At 38.8% G+C, this 17,120-nt stretch overlaps 1 pseudogene; it reads left to right on the forward strand.

Annotated features, from left to right (window-relative positions):
• Positions 1-2,244: 2,244 nt before the first annotated feature.
• Positions 2,245-7,569, forward strand: LOC106847433 (cytokine receptor-like factor 3; annotated as a pseudogene).
• Positions 7,570-17,120: the final 9,551 nt, after the last annotated feature.

Below are 17,120 nucleotides of genomic sequence, written 5' to 3' on the forward strand. Positions count from 1 at the left end.
GCTGCATTTAGAAAGATAAATGGAGTTTTCCAGTTGGGGAAGGGAGGAATGATGGCATATGGATTTATATATTGAAATATATGGTGCTCTGGGATATTTTGGGGACCATAAGAAGTAAAACATGTCACCAGTAGGGACATTTGTTTTGTGTGTATGTCAGGGCAGGGGGGATGGCCAGAGAGGTTGCAGACCGGGTAAAGTTTTGAAAGCCTTATAATACTCTTCATACTGTTATCCTGTGCACACAAGGAGACAATAAAAGCTTTGCTTAAGAATTAGATAAAAGGAATTGGCATTTGGACATTTCAGCATTAAAAATGACAAGATTATGTGAATGTGGAAAGGCCTGGGTAGACGTGTGAAACAAGGGTGATTGGACTTGCAAGCTTAGAGGTTGATGGATGGCTATACCATCCATAAAGAAATGAAGCCAGCAAGACAACATTTGGATTTTGAAGCAGACAATAAGGAATTCAAGCTTGGACATACTTTTATTGATTTGTTTTCAGGTTGCAGGCAGAGCTAACGCCAAGAGCTAATGCATTTGTGAGTGCACATGACCTGTACAGAGAATTGGGAGGTTTCTGTGGTGCTTATAGTGTGAGTAAAAGTGGTGGGTGGCATGACTTGAATGGTTGTTTGGGGCTAAATCCTGAGAGGGCTTTAAGGACGAGCCTTCTGTCCATTAGAAAACAGAGTCAGCTGAATCTTGAATAATTAGTATGGTAGCAGGAGAAACAGATATGAGTCATTTCATTTTTTTAAATGACAGGAATGCAAAGAGGAAGGATGAGTCAAAGGTGACTCCAAGTCTTCAAATACTGCTAAAGGATTTGGATAGGATTCATTTTGTTGAATGGTATTAAGTAGAATTGCGTGAATGTAACCATTACAGATTACAGCAGAGCGTGACTCGTTAGCGGGTCAGACTTCCAGCAAAGCCATGCATCTGGAACGCGTACAATCAGCATAAAGGAAAAGCTTGGCTGAACCACCAGCTGTCATAAAGTCATCTCATTTTATTCAGTTGCCTAGATAAAGATGAAGCAAACTAAACAAGGGCTCGCTGACAGATGACAAAAGGAACACTGGCCATCAAAGGCACAATAGAGAAAAAAATATAAAAGGCAGAGAGGACATTTGGCACAGAGGTAAATTGGTGGTGGTGGCCCTATAAATTGTTCTTGTTTAAACTGTTGATTTTGACTCATCCAAACAGTGTGTAAATGTATAGAAATAGGCATAACAAACTTTGGAATAGAATTTATAAAAATTGTTAAAATTTTTTAAATGCTAAAATTTTCATCACCTAAAACGTTTTATGTATGTAAGTAATCTCCTTGCCAAATGATATTGGACAAATAGCAAACAATGAACTAGTAAGCAGGATTAATATGTGGAGAAATAGAAATAGCAGCTATAACTTCTTTTCTTCCTTCGCTACTCATTCAACTGAATGGCGTCTGTTTAAAATTTTCTTCCACAGCTTCAACTTGTAATGCTATTTTGATACTGGAATTCTATAATAATAAATAAAATCAATTATATCAGGGATTCATTTGGGTCTTAACCATTTATACAATCCCATGTTCTACTGAGTTTCACCTACTGAACTAGAAATTATGTCAAAACACACACAAGATATGAAACAATGAAAATGAACCTCTCACTCCAGGATGTAAATACTAATGTGTATGTTTGAAGCTGTTTGTTGACATTTTTTTTCATATTGAAGCAACACAATGCTTACATCACAGCCATAGTCTCTTATAGTTATTGTTATCATTATTTTAAATGCCAAGAACCAGTGGTCTCTTTAATTGCTTCAATGTTATTACCCATATTAATTACTTATTTACCATATAGAGTTTTAGACATCCAGATTAAATTTTGGAAGACTGGTAGCAGAATAAGTCTTTGGCTTTCAAATTATTTAGTAAAAACTGAAGCACATAATGTTTTCTATAGTAAGATAGTTAGAAGTATGCACTTTTTGAGTAGAGAGTCATTCACGGAATATGGGATTAAGTGCACTAGAAAAGCTGTCCCTACCCCAAACCTAGATTCTGGGCAGGGCTTTATTTCTGATAGGATGTTTCCTTCCAGAACCAGAGTGAAGGGCCAGCTCTTAAAATGGGTTCAAGCCAAAATTCCCAAGGGCAGCTGAAGTCAAGAGACTGAGCAGTTGCCCCCAAAGCAGGACAAGGATTGTGAAAGGAAGTCCAAATCTAGAATTAGAAGGGGATGGAAATTGAACCATCCATTGTCCACAGACAATAAACACTGGTTAGCGTTTTGTTTTCTGTTACATGGCAAATCTATCCGACTGTGTTGGGATATTAAGTCATTATGATAAATTCACAAAGTCAGTGTTGCAGTAGGAACTGAATGTTAGCTCAGATGAGATTCTTCTGAGGGCTTTCCAGGAAAACATTACGACGGATTGCAAATGTTACAAGTTTTCTGATCTTTTCAAAATTATTCTAACTTTCAAAAACCTCATCTTCCTCACCTGTGAAATGGAAATAATAAAAACGACCGCACAATGGTGTTTTGAAAATTGAATAGATAATAAAGATTTATGGTAGTTGACACAGAGGAGGTGACATATGACGTTAATCTGTCACCCCTCCCCTTAAGATGGAAGTGTTGCTCAGGTCTTAAAGTCTATTGGAAGGCACATGGGTAGTCTTAGAACTTCCAACCTTTTGTTTTCACGTCAAATCTCAGTTACATGTTAGAAGATAAGGGGAAGGAATTCCTTGGCAAACTCTTTTCCTCAGTGTTGAATTCCTTGGCATCTGTGGATTTCTACCTTCAAAAGACACCTGTTCTTGGTGGCAATAGAATACCTGTTCTTTGCCCAAATCGTAGAATGTACCAGACATGAAGGAAGATAGCCTTAGAAAGACAAATGGAGGAGTTTCACAGAGTCTCTGTTTGCATGGCATCCTGACTGCTCCTGTGGCTCACGGGAGATGAGAGCAGAGGTTAAGACGTAAAGGTCCTTAAGAGCGTTCTCTAAGTTTGTAGTAAAGGCAGAAATTTCACTCCCTATGTAATAGGTATGGTTACCAGAAAATGGCTAGTTAGTGACACAGCAGTCTATCAAACTTTCTTAAATGTCTTTCACAGGAGAAACTTAGAGAGGAAACAGGAGCAAACTTCATTTGCTTCCCAGAGTGTGGTAAGTGGAGATGTTTTAGACTATTCTTTCTCAAAGAGGAAGGGGGTGGAGTGGAGAAGAGAGAAAATCTATCAGACAAGAGAACACTCATTCAACTCTTCTTGCTAAAAATCTAGATTATAGCCCAGATTGCCAAAGACTCATTCTTCTAATATTTAGCTGCTTCTTGATGTTTGTGGAAGAGCACTGAAGCCCAGTGCCTAAATTAGGAAGTCCACGGCCATTAGCAGGTTGTCTGTGGTTGAAGCCACCTTTTCCACACCTTAGGGTCAGGGAGTTTTCCGCTCCAGACTGAAGAAGAGAGGAATCTCCATGCAGAAGAACATATAGGAGCCCACAGGGATGGTTCAGCCTAACGTTATAGGACCTGAATCCTGAAGGTATAGATCGCATCGTCCTGCCTCTGGGGTTCTTCTGACTGTGTCATACAACTTCTCTGTGGGCCCCCACTGTGCCAGGTGAGTGTATTTTGCTTTGCAGAAGAGTTTTTCTTTTTAATGCTGTTTCCTAAATGAGAACGGTTGCTATACTCTCGAACAAGTCATAAAGCTTCAAACTCTGTGGGCTGTGATTCATTGACCTTGAAGCTATGAGGCAGAAATTCTATGTACAACATAGGACTTTTCAGGTAAGATCGTATTTCAGTGGCCCATGTGACGGTCTACTTACTTTTCCTAGACAAACTAAGGACTAGTCTACCATTTTGCACCTGGCTTCCACTCAGAAAAAAGAGAAGTTTCAAAAAGTGAAGCATAATTAAGTTCCCTAAGTACTTTGTTTTATCCATTTTAGCATTTTTAATTTTATATAGGGAACACGATTTACACACACTGTGTTCTCAGTGCCTAGCACTGTGCCTGGTCTACTGAACGTATTTAATAAATTTGTGGTAAAAAGGAAAAGGAGGAGAATATAAGAAAAAATGGATTAATACAAGAGGATAGGATGCACTAATTATCACATATGTCTTGCTTTTCCTCCATTGTTTACGTCTGTGAATCCTGGAGGGCCTTTAGCAGTTTTGTGCTGGTAACTGTCTCTTGACCCAACCTTCCTTTAGGACGAGCTTTGGGCGACACTCTAGTGCTCACACAGTGAGCCGGTCCTTCTCTCTCTATTGAGTTGAAGAGGATACACTTCCCTAGCCACTCAGTTTTCAACTGACTCCGAGGTCATCCTCCTCCTCGTCATCATTAATTAATAATATGTTATTTCTACTGTCTGGAAATTTACAAAAGACTGTAATGATGCCTGTGCATGAATTTGGGAACTAACAGGCCTGGATTCTAATCATTTTCCATTTCTTATCATTGTGGGCACAGGGAGATGTTATTTAATACGAGTAACACTTTCTTCATCTCCAAGTTGGGTGTATGGAATTATTTCTCTATTCATTTATTAACAACATGTTTAAATGCACACCTCTCATGTGGGAGACATTATTCTAGGCCTGGACCCTTGCCCATCTGGAGCTGGCATTCTATTGAAGGAGAACAGGCAATAAAAAATAAGTACGTCCTAGAGTTACAGGAAAACGTACGTGCAGTGGGAAAAGCCAGAGCAGAGGGGAGAATGGAGGGGCGGAGTGTTGGCCACGTTAAATAGAACAGTGAAGGAAATCCTTTTGGAGAACTTAACTTCTCTGTAAAGACTTGAAGAACCTGTGGGGATAAAACCTCTGGGTCTGCGGGAAGGACCGTGCCGTCGGGGGGACAACAATCCTTTTGTTTCCTTTGATAAACAGCAAAGAGGTCAGGGTCACCAGGGAGAGGTAACATGGCCCAAAAAGGGAGAGTGGAGGGAATATCCTGATAAACCTTCAAGCTGCAGTAAGAAGCCCGCTTTTATTCTGAGCGCAAGGAGAGCGCGCGAGGGTTTGCATGAAGGCTGCGCTGAAGCATCCTTCGCGTTTCAAAAGGCTGTGCTCGCACATGTGACGCAATTGCTTGTGCCACCGGCGTCCAGTTGTTTTCTTTTTCTTTTTTGTAACCCTGCTGGACTACAAAATCTGGAATTCTGGAAGCCACAGAGACACATTTTAACACATTGTACAGACAGTATCCCCTCCACCTTTCAAATGACCCAGCACGTGGTACTGTGCACCACAGCCATTGCCTTTCAAAAGCTCTGGATGGTCAATAAACGTCTGTCAGATAAATGCATAAATAATCATGTTAAAATATCGTTCATAGTTTCCCGAGGTGAGAACTGGAATTGCTGAGCACCACAAAGAGAATAAACTCTGTGTGTATATATGTGTGCAAGAATGTTTATTTCATTCTCACATCAAATAGCAATGCTGTTCTACTTTCCCCCATTTTATAGATAGAGAAACTAAAGACCAGCCATTTTGATCTAGTGAGAGGTGGAAGCAGTTGAACCGGGTTTAACTCAGGTCCTCTGTCTGAAAAGCACAGACCTGTTGAAACACCCCTCCCTGACTTCACAGAGAAGCCCTCTTGTTTGTTTCTCTTGATTCTGACTTCCGTCTTAAAGTGTATTTTGCAGAATTCGGATTCCCAGTTAACACCCTCAGTTCTTTTCCATGTGAGAGTAGCTAACTCTCTCCTAATACAGGCACCCACTTGGCACCATATCTTTCTATATTTTTTTTTACACAGTACTTGGCACAGGATATTTCACATAATAGATACCTGCTTAACTTGTTGATTAGTTTCAACCCAATTTTAAGCCATTCTTTAGAAATGCAGAAGATTTTCCTCAATAAGTATTTAACTTTCTTCCTTTGTACGCTGACCCATCTCTACAATGGCATTCCAAGCATCACTGCTGAGAAGGAGCAGGTGCCTGCCTCAAAGAGTTCTGCTTTTATTCTGTCAAGAGGGTACTCAGTTTATCAGACCACAAATAATGGGCAGAAACTGACCGAAAACAGAAATTCAATATTGCTTTAATTAGGCTGTGCTACTTGAGGATTCTCTTCAAAACAATAGTCTTAAAACTGTTATCAACATATTTAACAAAAGGGCATATTGGTAATACCTACCATCAGACCTGGCAATTAAATGAGCCAATGTATGCGTTTAGAAATATAAGTGGAGTTTGCCACACTTGGGACTGTGGGTGGCGGAGCTGCCGCAGAAGGCCCCTGAGAACCTGGAGGGAGCACAGAGCTGCCCGCCCAGCTGGGCCAGGGGCTGCAGGGGCTGCGAGAGGTGCAGAGATCAAGGAGAGCACATCATATGAGACATTACAAAAAAATCACAAGAGAGTTTAGAGTAAAATTCTACTTTACAAAATGATCTATTGCCTTCTTAATATAATCATCCTAATTAATGCTATGGAATGAATGAAGATAAATGAGTCATTAATATCTAGAAAGATATTAGTGGTAGGCAATGATCAGTTTAAAAGCAGAAAGAGAGGGGCAATAGGTTAAATGCATTACCAGGAGCGGTGGAATGGTTTGCTTGTCCTCGTATCATTTCTAAATGTAAAATGTTAGTAATGGTTCAGTTTTTCTCTACAGCTTGCTATATAATAAAAAAGTAGCTGGCATGAATAACCAAAAAGAAAAAAAAAGACAAAAAGTGCAGCGCAGAGAAGGGATATCCTCAAAAAGCATTTTAATGGCTCAAAGGGAACCATTGGGAAGCTCCTGAATGAGGACTTGTGACTCACTCAGTGGTGGACACCATTGAACAGGACACCACTGAGGCTTAGATGATCACCAGAAGCTCACAGAGCATGGAGCTGGAGCAGGGGATTCTGTCCCAAAGGTGAGATCACCTTTCTTGGTGGCATGGAACAGATCGAGAAAATGTGAGGCTTTACTAAAAGACCTCACACATTCAACTGGACAGCTTACCAGAAGTGCTTCCCTGGGTGATGATGACTCAGTTCTTAACATAGCAAAAGACCACATTTTTTAATCATGGAACTGTAGCATCTCACTGACTAGTATAGATAGAGGAACTAATAGAGAAACCTGGAGGCAGCCTAGTATAATGGAAGAAGGTGTATGATGACTTTAGAGCCCGTGATTTCAGGCTGCAGTTCTGTAAATGTACTTCGAACCATTTGGAGGATGTATATGTAGGCTCTGAAACTGAGCGCATAGTACTACACATAGACCCCAATGTCGATCTGCAGCTCAGAGTCCATGCCTGAGGATATCACCAACAAGAGCAGAGTCCTTGGAGCATCCCCAATAGATCATTTCCCATTGGTGCCTCGTAAGTGGGCGGCTGACTCTGAGGAGTACAATCTGAGCAGTAAAAGAAATGTAGTACCCAAGAATGATTCTGAATTCTCAGGCACACTGCAGTGCGTCAACTTATTTCTGTGGGCACCTGTTAACATTCAGAGTTGAACCTGTAGGACAACGAATGACAAAGATTCTCTGCTTGACACAACACTAGCCAGGGTTGTCTGAGCCCTCTTCTCAATCAGTAAACTGATATACTCCCACTGGCAATATCTGGGACAATTTGAGCATAAAAATAAAAACTCTTGTTAATGGATTATAACCCACTGGATAAAACAGGAAAACCCAAGTCCTTATTGATATAAATAAATAAATGAGGAGCTTAAACCTTTGTTGAGAAAAGGAATAAAGTACCACCCCACAAAATACTTGTTAATTACAAAATGTGAAAGAGTAAGTTAAAAATAGAGAAGCCTGAGAGACGCCACCTTCAGCAAGTGGTCAAAGTTAACATCGTGAGCAATGGGACATCACGTGCTGCCATTTAGGATGCTGTAAGCACGCAGAGTCACTTCTGTGGGTTTTCCTGCCAAAGATGCCTGGCCTGGATGTAATCTTGAGCAATCATCAGACAGTTACAAATCGAGGGCCATTCTATAAAATGATGAGTCCATAGTCTTTAAAAGTGTCAAGTTTATGAAAATCAAGAAAAGCCTGAGGAGCTGTTTCAGGTTGTAGGAAATGAAAGAGAGACTGCAACTAACAGCAAGGTGCAACTCTGAAATAGATCCTTTTCTACAAAGGACATCTGTGACAAGTGGGGAAGCTTCATGGGCTTTGCAAATTTCCTGATTTTGATGGTTGTGTCATGGTTATGTAGGAGAATATGTTGTTTGTACAAAAAAATACACTCATGTATCCAGGAGCAATGAAGCATCACATTGACAATTTATCCACAAATAATTGTTTAAAAGTTATTTGTACTTGTAATTTTTCTTTAAGTTTGAAAGTGATTCAAAATTAGCAGATCAATGCATGGAGATGAAAAGGTCTCTTGGCTTTGGTTTGACTGAGCCCAATGGAAACTCTATTTCTGTTTTACTTGATCTAATTCAAGTATATAAACTTTAAGTTTACAAAATTGCCTTTCAAATATTTCTGACGTTGTGTTCTCTTGAAATCTTGTCACCATTGATAACTATTTATATATGATTAAAATTATATTTCCCCACTGTGCTTATAAAATTTTCTAGCATATACCTATGTAAACAGCATAACTTAGCATAAATTCAGCTTCAGGCAACAAAAATCCAAGTCAATTGGTTAAACATATTGACTTTTAGTCTCTCCCATAGCAAGAAATCCAAAGGCAAGGGAGTTTGAGTTGGTTAAATCAGTGGTGCTTAGTGTAAACAGGGATCCAGAATTTTTTCTTCTTTCCACTGAACCCTCTTCAGTGTGTTGACCTTTGTCCACAGCTTTGTTCTCTGACAGCTGATACAGTTCCAAGCATCTCCTCATCATACAGCCATATGTATTCACCAAAGGAAAATTCCCTTCACATGATTCTTTACAAGAGTGAAGTAACCTTTTCTCAGAAGTGACCCCAAGAATTGTCTCATCATGCATGAGAATTCTCGTAAACTTTCGCTTCAACCAAGCATTGGCAAGGAGGAACCACCAAAATTGGTTTAAAACAATCAAAATTGGCACTCTAAGACAGGTGGTGGTATGTGTGTGTGTGTGGGGGGGGATGTTTCTTTCCCTGATTTCATGACATACTAAAGACGGATCTGGCTAAAAATAATTTGAGGCTCTTCTAGAAAAAAATAACAGAATGGCAGCAAAGCGTTTGAATAGGTAATCAAAATTTTTGCAACAATGAGTAAAATAGCTTGTAAACAGGAGGAAAAACATGTACCAGAAGAGGAAATGAATCTGAGCTGGCCGTGGATAAGCTCTACTACCACCCTTTTAGCCAAGAAACTTGTCTTCTTTGTCATGACAGGCACCCTTTCTATTATGATTTCAATAGATACACACACATTTTTGCATCACCTTTGCAGAAAAAGCACATATCTTTCAAGAATTATCACCCCTGTCCTCTATCTCCTGCTATTTTCCTCCCACTGCGAATATATGATAACAGTAAATGCTTCAGAAACATGGGACATTAGTTAGAGTTTCAAAGCAGTTCACCTGCAAAGCTACACATGAAGTATACTTGTATTAATGAGAAATGTTTTTCTGAAGAGAGGAGAGAGCAAAGAAATTTAAAAATGTACTTTTTATCAAATGCCAACAGTATATCAGACATCTTGTTATGTGGGACTATGAGTTTGGGGACATTTACACTTTCTGAAAGCATTTTGTAAGTAAGCAAGGGCTATATCTTTTATCAGACTACAAGTATAAACTAGTGTATATGTATTTTATGGTGAATGTATTAAGAAGATCACCTAAGCATTTGCTCCTGTTCACATCAGAGGTGACTAATTGGAAAATACAATAATTTTTAAAATAAAAATTTTATTCCCCTCCTATGAATAACTGACTCTCTGTACATCTTGCATTACCAACTGGATTTTGTATATTTGTCAGTTAAGATATAATTTAATCTAATAAGTAGTGATGAATCCCAGAACACCATCCAAATAACTGAAAGATAAATGTAGTTGTTATCCTTTTTGTGGATTTTAGAAGTAGATAATTATTTATTTAATTTGCAATATATTTAATCTAGGTTCATATTATCCCATAATATACAAACTGCTTCTATTTCTAATAGAATGTATCAAAACTATATATATACATATATAAATAGGATATGAGGCAGCACCCAATAGTAAATCTAAATGATATTTGCATAGCCCTTGTTTACTTACAAAATGCTTTTAGCGGGGATTTTTCTTTTCAACTTCAAAGTAGCCCGGTGAATCAGTTATTATTTGCCCTAATTAAAAAATATGAAACTCAGAGCATATATGATTTGGCTGAAGATTATTGTTTATAATAAAGTGAAGTTTCAAAATTCAGGTCCATAATTCTTATATATACGAATTCTTAATATATATGATTCTTATAAATAAATGTATATAAAAGGTCTAGTAATATTACAACAAAAATCAACATAAAAAAGTTCTTGCGTATTTATTCTAAAATATTACGGCTATAGCACTAACTTACATATAAACAGTTTCAGTGATAATATAGGTATTAAACCAAATGATATGTTTTCTGGTATCATACAAAAAATCGAACTATCACAAATAAACCAATTAAGTTGGTAGTGAGACTAAGCCCGTTTCAGTCCAAAAGTATGCATCTTTGTACAGAAACATATAAATTAAGGTCAAATGTGTCACTTTTTTTCTTGGTTTCATTGTGCACCAAATATTTAGATTCACTGAGTAAATATGGCTAAAGGAACATCAAAGATATTTTCAACACGACAGAATTGGAGAAATTTAAATTGGATCCAACTGACTTTATAGCCTTGTCAAGTAGAACAGAATTTTAATGTTTCTTCTCTGCTCCATATTAGTGAGGAATCTGTCTGATCAGTAACAAATAAAATCCCACAGCTATTATATCAAAGTAATTAGAACCTCAGTGATGGGTGGAAGTGGAATCAGATGTCTTTTCTGAAAGCTATTAAGTGGCGAAAGGGTGTTTTTTAAATCTGGTGCATGGGTTTGTAAACTTATTAAAAGAAATGTTTATTCTTATAATGAAGTCTGTCAAGTCATATTTATTAGGGCTTGATATAAGATAATCATATTACTTTCAAAGGAATTTGACATTAAACTTAAAAGAAGAGGGCAATGGACATGATTAATGATGATGAAAATTACGAAGTTATGGAAGAGATCGCCTCCTAGAATGACCCACAGACATGAGCTCTTTCACTACTGTTACAACCTTCACATGAATCAGCCTTGATTGTGTACATAATTTAGCCTGATGGTAATGCTGCAGTGTAATGACATAGTTCACTGATGGGTACACTGTTGGAATATTCTAGACTTATCACTTAATACTTGGAAGAAACTTTTTTTTTTCTTCAAATTTTCAAGTTGTGTGTGGACAAGTATAAAGAGTTGTGAGTAATGTGAGAAATTCCATGTCAAATCAGATTTTTCCATTGATTCCAATTAAATTACAGAAACATCTTCCCAGGTTGAGAATTGTCACCTTCAGTACATTATAGGAATGGCACTAACATTCATAACAAACAATTCTGCATCAGCATTGTGGGTAGTAGAGTCTTTTTAAAATGTTCTGCTGCCCTCTGAAAGTAGCAGCAGAGAGCAACAAAAGATAAATCTTTGCATATGTTAAAGTGGACAAGAAAAAGTTTTTACGGAGTTAACTCCTGTTTCATTTAAAATGACTCCTCTGCTGTCTGCATGACTTTCAGAGATTTTTGGCTTACGCATGTCTAGGCTCCCATTCATTGGCTGCATCATTTCTGCTTTTACAGGTGTTTGGCTGAGCTCAACAGCTCAAAGCAGCACAGGGATATTTGGGTGCATTGAAACATCCCGTCATTAGCACCAAAGACCTCTCTGTGGAGAGTCCAGGGTCATCACCTCGTAAAATCTCAAACCAAGTTTACAAATTCCCTCATCAATCCTTTTTAGGGTCTAGGTAAGTTTTATTCAAGAAGCATTAAGCAACTTTCAGATAAACATCTAGTGGTGCTAATGAACCCCACGGGGGATCTTTGAAGGCCACTCAATTTTTGTAGTTCCTTTGAAATTTTGCTTTAGCCTGAGGCAAACAGGATGGAAAAAACATACCTTAACTGATTAAATGTTTTACAACAAAAGGATCTTAAGCGAATTTGTTCCCACAGAGATTGGCCATATAAATATAAATTTATATGTGTGTGTAAACGTATATATATAAGTATATATAATGGAGGCATAATTTTTCGTAAGCTTGGAATTTTCTTAAATATTTCAAGTTGCACCCAAATGAACAAGCTTTTGACCCTCCACTTGAGCTTTGTGTGTCTTCCTTACATCAAATGCTAGATTCTAAAATAGTATTTCCTCCTGGAACTATGAGAAGCAACTAAAATGTTATCATTTGTACAAAGAAATAACATTCTCAACAAATGTTACAATATGAAATCATACATAATGTTCTATAACAAAGAGTTTTCAAATTAATTTCTGTAGGAAAATGTAATTTGCAAAAGAAGAATAAAAATATGTGCATGAATCATTGATAATTTGTTATGTAATCTGTTAACAAAACTGTCTGTTTAAAAAAGAAATACTGTTTGGTAGTTACCGGCTGATGGAATATAAATTTTCATGAGTTTTGCATCATCCTTTGGAATTATTACCTCTATCCCCCATTTCCCTTAATGGTGAATAGCTCCTTCTTCACAAGACAGGCATTTCAAATGATATTAAGAATTTTAGCCTCAAGTTTCTCTGATCCTTGCATAATTATTTATCTGTGTATCTTCAGAGCAGTGGTGATGGGTACCAGGGATATGAAGGTTAGAAACAGACATAAAGGCTGAGCACCTCTTAGGTGCTGTGAAAATCCTACAAAATTAATTAAATCCTATAAAATCTCTCTCTCTCTCTAAAATTTATTTATTATCCCTATCTAATTTATTAATGTATTTGGTATCCTTTAAAGAAAATGCCTAGCTATCAAACCATCATCATCACCCCATTTGGGTTAATATTCACTGAGCATTTATCTATATGCCAGGAAGTAGACCAGCACCCCTGTACACCAACGCATGACTATCATTTGAAGTAGCCGCTATCTTCCCATTTAATAGGTAGGTTCTGCACTGGAATCTCGAAGAAACAAGGAGATTGTCCTAAAGAAGCACGATGTGTCTACATAATTCTGACTGATTCTTCCAGGTCTATTTCATGCCAAAAATCTATATTCATTCCATTCTGCCATATTGCCTCCCAACATTCACCTGGGTCGTTAGTAATAATATGATTACTTATTTTGACAGTACAGCAACCTATAGAAAAAAATATAACTCTTCCAACGGTTGCTGTGCACCTTGGAAACTGAAACATTGTGTCCTAAAGTTTCCAACAATTGTAAAACCGTTGTGAAATGTGTTTGTAAGTATATATGTATATGTATATATAAAAAGGGAGAATGAGAAGGCAGAGAGAGGAGCATTCTGACTGACACAGTCTCCATTTATCTCCTTTGAAGAATGCTATGTCTTTCCTAGCTTTAGGAACTGCACCTGCTAAATCCCCTGAACAACGTGAGAAATAAAAAGATAGAACTCAAAGGAATGGATTTTTTTTTATCATAGTTGATATTCCCATTATCATTGTGGAGGCCTGGAATTGGCCACCCCAAGATATGTCTCTTTGGCATGATGATTATTTGTGGCTCCTTTCTTTGCAGACAGGAAAGTAACTGAAAAGTAGAATCTACTTACCCTTTGTAAGAGACATTTACATTGTAAAGGAACTCTCCATCTGTAAAGATATCTCCCTCTGTACCAGGAAGAAGGGGAGATGCCCTTATCTCTAGAAACCCTTAATCAATGGGGAAGGCAAGGACTTAAATCTGCATTTGTTTATTGTGCTTGTCTGGTAACCTCCTGTAACTGACTCCCCCCACCCCAACATCCTCCTTTGTCTTTTAGCTGGATATGATGTTTGGGGTGGTGGTTTTGGCCATTTTTCCGAGTTGCTCGGCTTGCCTGGGCCTCTCCCATGTGTGCATTGATGAGTAAAGATGGCAAGCAATACAATATATTGGAGTACATGAGGAAGCCATTTTGTGTAAACCTAATTCGGCCTGACTTTGTTTTTCCAAAAAAGCCTGACTGTGGCCATTGAGCACGCATTGTATATCCTCTTTAAAACGTTTACTATGGCAAGAACAAAGGCCCTTGAGATAAAGGTGCAACTTCCCTCCCCCTCCCAACGTTGGCATTTCCTTAAGGATTAAGCATCTTTCCTTAGGCTGGGAACTGATTGCTGTGCTCACCTGTGACCACCCAGCTTGAGACAATAAACTTGTCTCCTGCTATGCCCTCCGAGATAGCAGACCCACTACCTGCTGTGTCCATCAAGTGCTGTGCTGACAGGGCAATCTTGTGACTATTGTGGGAGGGACATTTCAATCCTATGTGAAACATCCTGTTTGGGGGTATATGACCACTCTGTGCACCCCACTTCTTCAGTGCCCTTTTCCCGGGCCATGGTCCTCATAAAGCTTTGTTTACTTTTCTCCTGCTATTCTGTCTCATGTGAATTTAATTCTCCAGCCAGACAAACCCACATTAAGTAGAGGAAATGTCTTCCTCCGCTACATCATCATCAATGGTCTCTAGCCCATGGAAAGCCAGGAGAATGAAAACACCATCAAAGCAAGAGGAACAGAGGAACTCATCATCTGGTAACATCTTCACTATCTGGAAGCATTAGGTAATGAGTTTCCTGAATGGCCAGGTTTTGGAAACCGATTATGGTCATTCTCTGCTTAAGCAACGTGTCCCCACACTCTACCGGCAAAAGAAAATTCTGATCTTATAAAATTCTTCATCATCTACAGGTTAATGTTGAAATTCCTCAATTTGACATATTAGATTGCTTGTAATCCTGCCTGTATCTACCTTTACAGTCTCAACTCTCGTTACTCTTTCCAACTTTCCTGGGCTAAGTGCTGTTCCTGAAACGCACAGTGCTCTGGAGTGCCTGTGCTCACGTCCCCTGCTCTCCAGGGCCTGCTTCGCCTTGATTATCCAGTTGGCAACACTAATTCATACTTCAGGACCCAGCTTAGACATGAACCGATCCTACATTCCCTCTTTAAACAAGATGTTCCATGGGGGTACTGATGCTCAGTACTTGTGCTTAGTAGCCATTCAGAAAATATTTGGAAATGAAGAATTGAAGCTTTTAAATTTGGGATATAAACTTTTCTGTGATATAACGTATAATTCTAGTTTTCTTACAATTAATATAATTGCAAGCTCAGTGTAAACAACACCCCCCAATATGGAGAGAGTATGGTGATATGAACTCCCAATTTCATGGTTTTAAATAAGTTGTCTGCAAGATTTCTGAAAATTTCCCAAGGACTGACTTTCTTCTGGTTTCCTCTCTCCGTTCTGGGTCCTTGCATACTACTTCAGTCACTGCCACTTTAGAGTCTTCCCAAACCGTTTCCCCACAAGCGATATAGACTTTCCCCAAAATTCCACCAAGAGACAAACAATTTCTCAAATTCCTCAACAAGGATCAGGGGTTTTTTCTCCAGCCCATCCCTCAGGAAACATCAGCCTGGCTGCCTCCTTTCTCCTCCCCATGTGCTCCGCCTCTCTGGAATTTCAAATTATTTTCTTCCCCATAAAAAAAAGAAATTCAATCCTCTTTGGCTTTTATTAAGAAACGTACACATGGCCACCCCTCAGATTATTCAGAACTACAAAGGAATTTTAAATTTGTCCATAGAAGGTAGATGCGATCCTAAGGAAAATCTTTTCTTTTCTGATGCATAATTCATTCTTTCTTGCTTACTCCTGTTTTCTAGCTCACCTCTGTCTTTTCTTGCTTGTCGCCATCTCATCTATGCCCCTTTCATCAGCACAACCGCCTCCAGCAGCAAATCTCCTGCTCTTACAATGTTTTTTGTTGTTGCTAGTCTGCTTAGCTGGCAAACAATTCAAATGATCAACAAAACAAAATAAAAGACACATAGTGAGAGCCTGAGGGGTTCTCTTATAAGCACACTGTGTGTGTTCCTATCCGCCTGTGAGCTACGCTAACACACACATGCAATCCTTAGGGTCTGTGTTATAAATGATCAGCCATGCCTTGATAGATGTATTTTATTAACACCATCTAGAAAGACAGCTAAACAATGATGTTAGCTTGTCACATAAGAAGTGTATATAGTGAGCCATAAAGCAGTGACTTATTCTCACATAATTTTTAGACTCAAAATTAGTATCATATTTGCAAATATCAGGCTGATTATCGTAACGGAAGAAGGACTTCAGGCCACAGCATCCTTCATCAATACCGGTTCTCTCTGTTCTCTGACAGATTACCTCATCTATTCTGTTGTCTAGGAAGATATTTGGCTTCTCATACCAATCTAAAAATGAACTATTTTGTAATATAATAAGAATATGACAAATTATGAAACAATTAGAGTCACCCTGGAGCATAATGTATTCAGGGTGACTAGTCATTCAAAGGGCCTGTTGGACAAGAAAAGTCTTTGGAGTGTTTCTCCAGCTTTGCGGTCCATAAAATTCATCCAGGGAGACTTTTACAGCAAACACCCCCTCACCGCTCGGGGCTAGACATTCTGATTCACTGAAGTGTGGAGTAGGGACCAGTAGCCTGCATTTTCACACTCAATTCAAGAGATTCTGAAGTAGGTGGTTGTGAAGGACACACTGGAAAATGCTGCCTCAGTGGGTCCGTTCTGCCAATGTGAGGCACCAAAGAGTGCGTGTCTGCGTGCAAGATGGAGGGGAAGCAGAGGTGTGCTGGGAAATGTCTGCAGCTGGCTCTCTGGAAAACACGAAGAGCAACACCACGTGGTTTGTAGTGTTTGTCAATGCGATCACCACGAACAATTCACAGCACCAAGATGGCACGGCTGGAGTTGGCGCTGGGGGGAGATACTCACCCTCGGCTCCTGTGAGCCGGTGTGAGTCAGTACACCACTGGTGGGGTATGCGCAAAACTTTTACACTGGAGACACCTGACTGAGGTAATGAATTCACTCAGAAAC

Source organism: Equus asinus, chromosome 6, assembly GCF_041296235.1.
Source record: "Equus asinus isolate D_3611 breed Donkey chromosome 6, EquAss-T2T_v2, whole genome shotgun sequence".
Classification (NCBI taxonomy): Eukaryota; Metazoa; Chordata; class Mammalia; order Perissodactyla; family Equidae; genus Equus; species Equus asinus.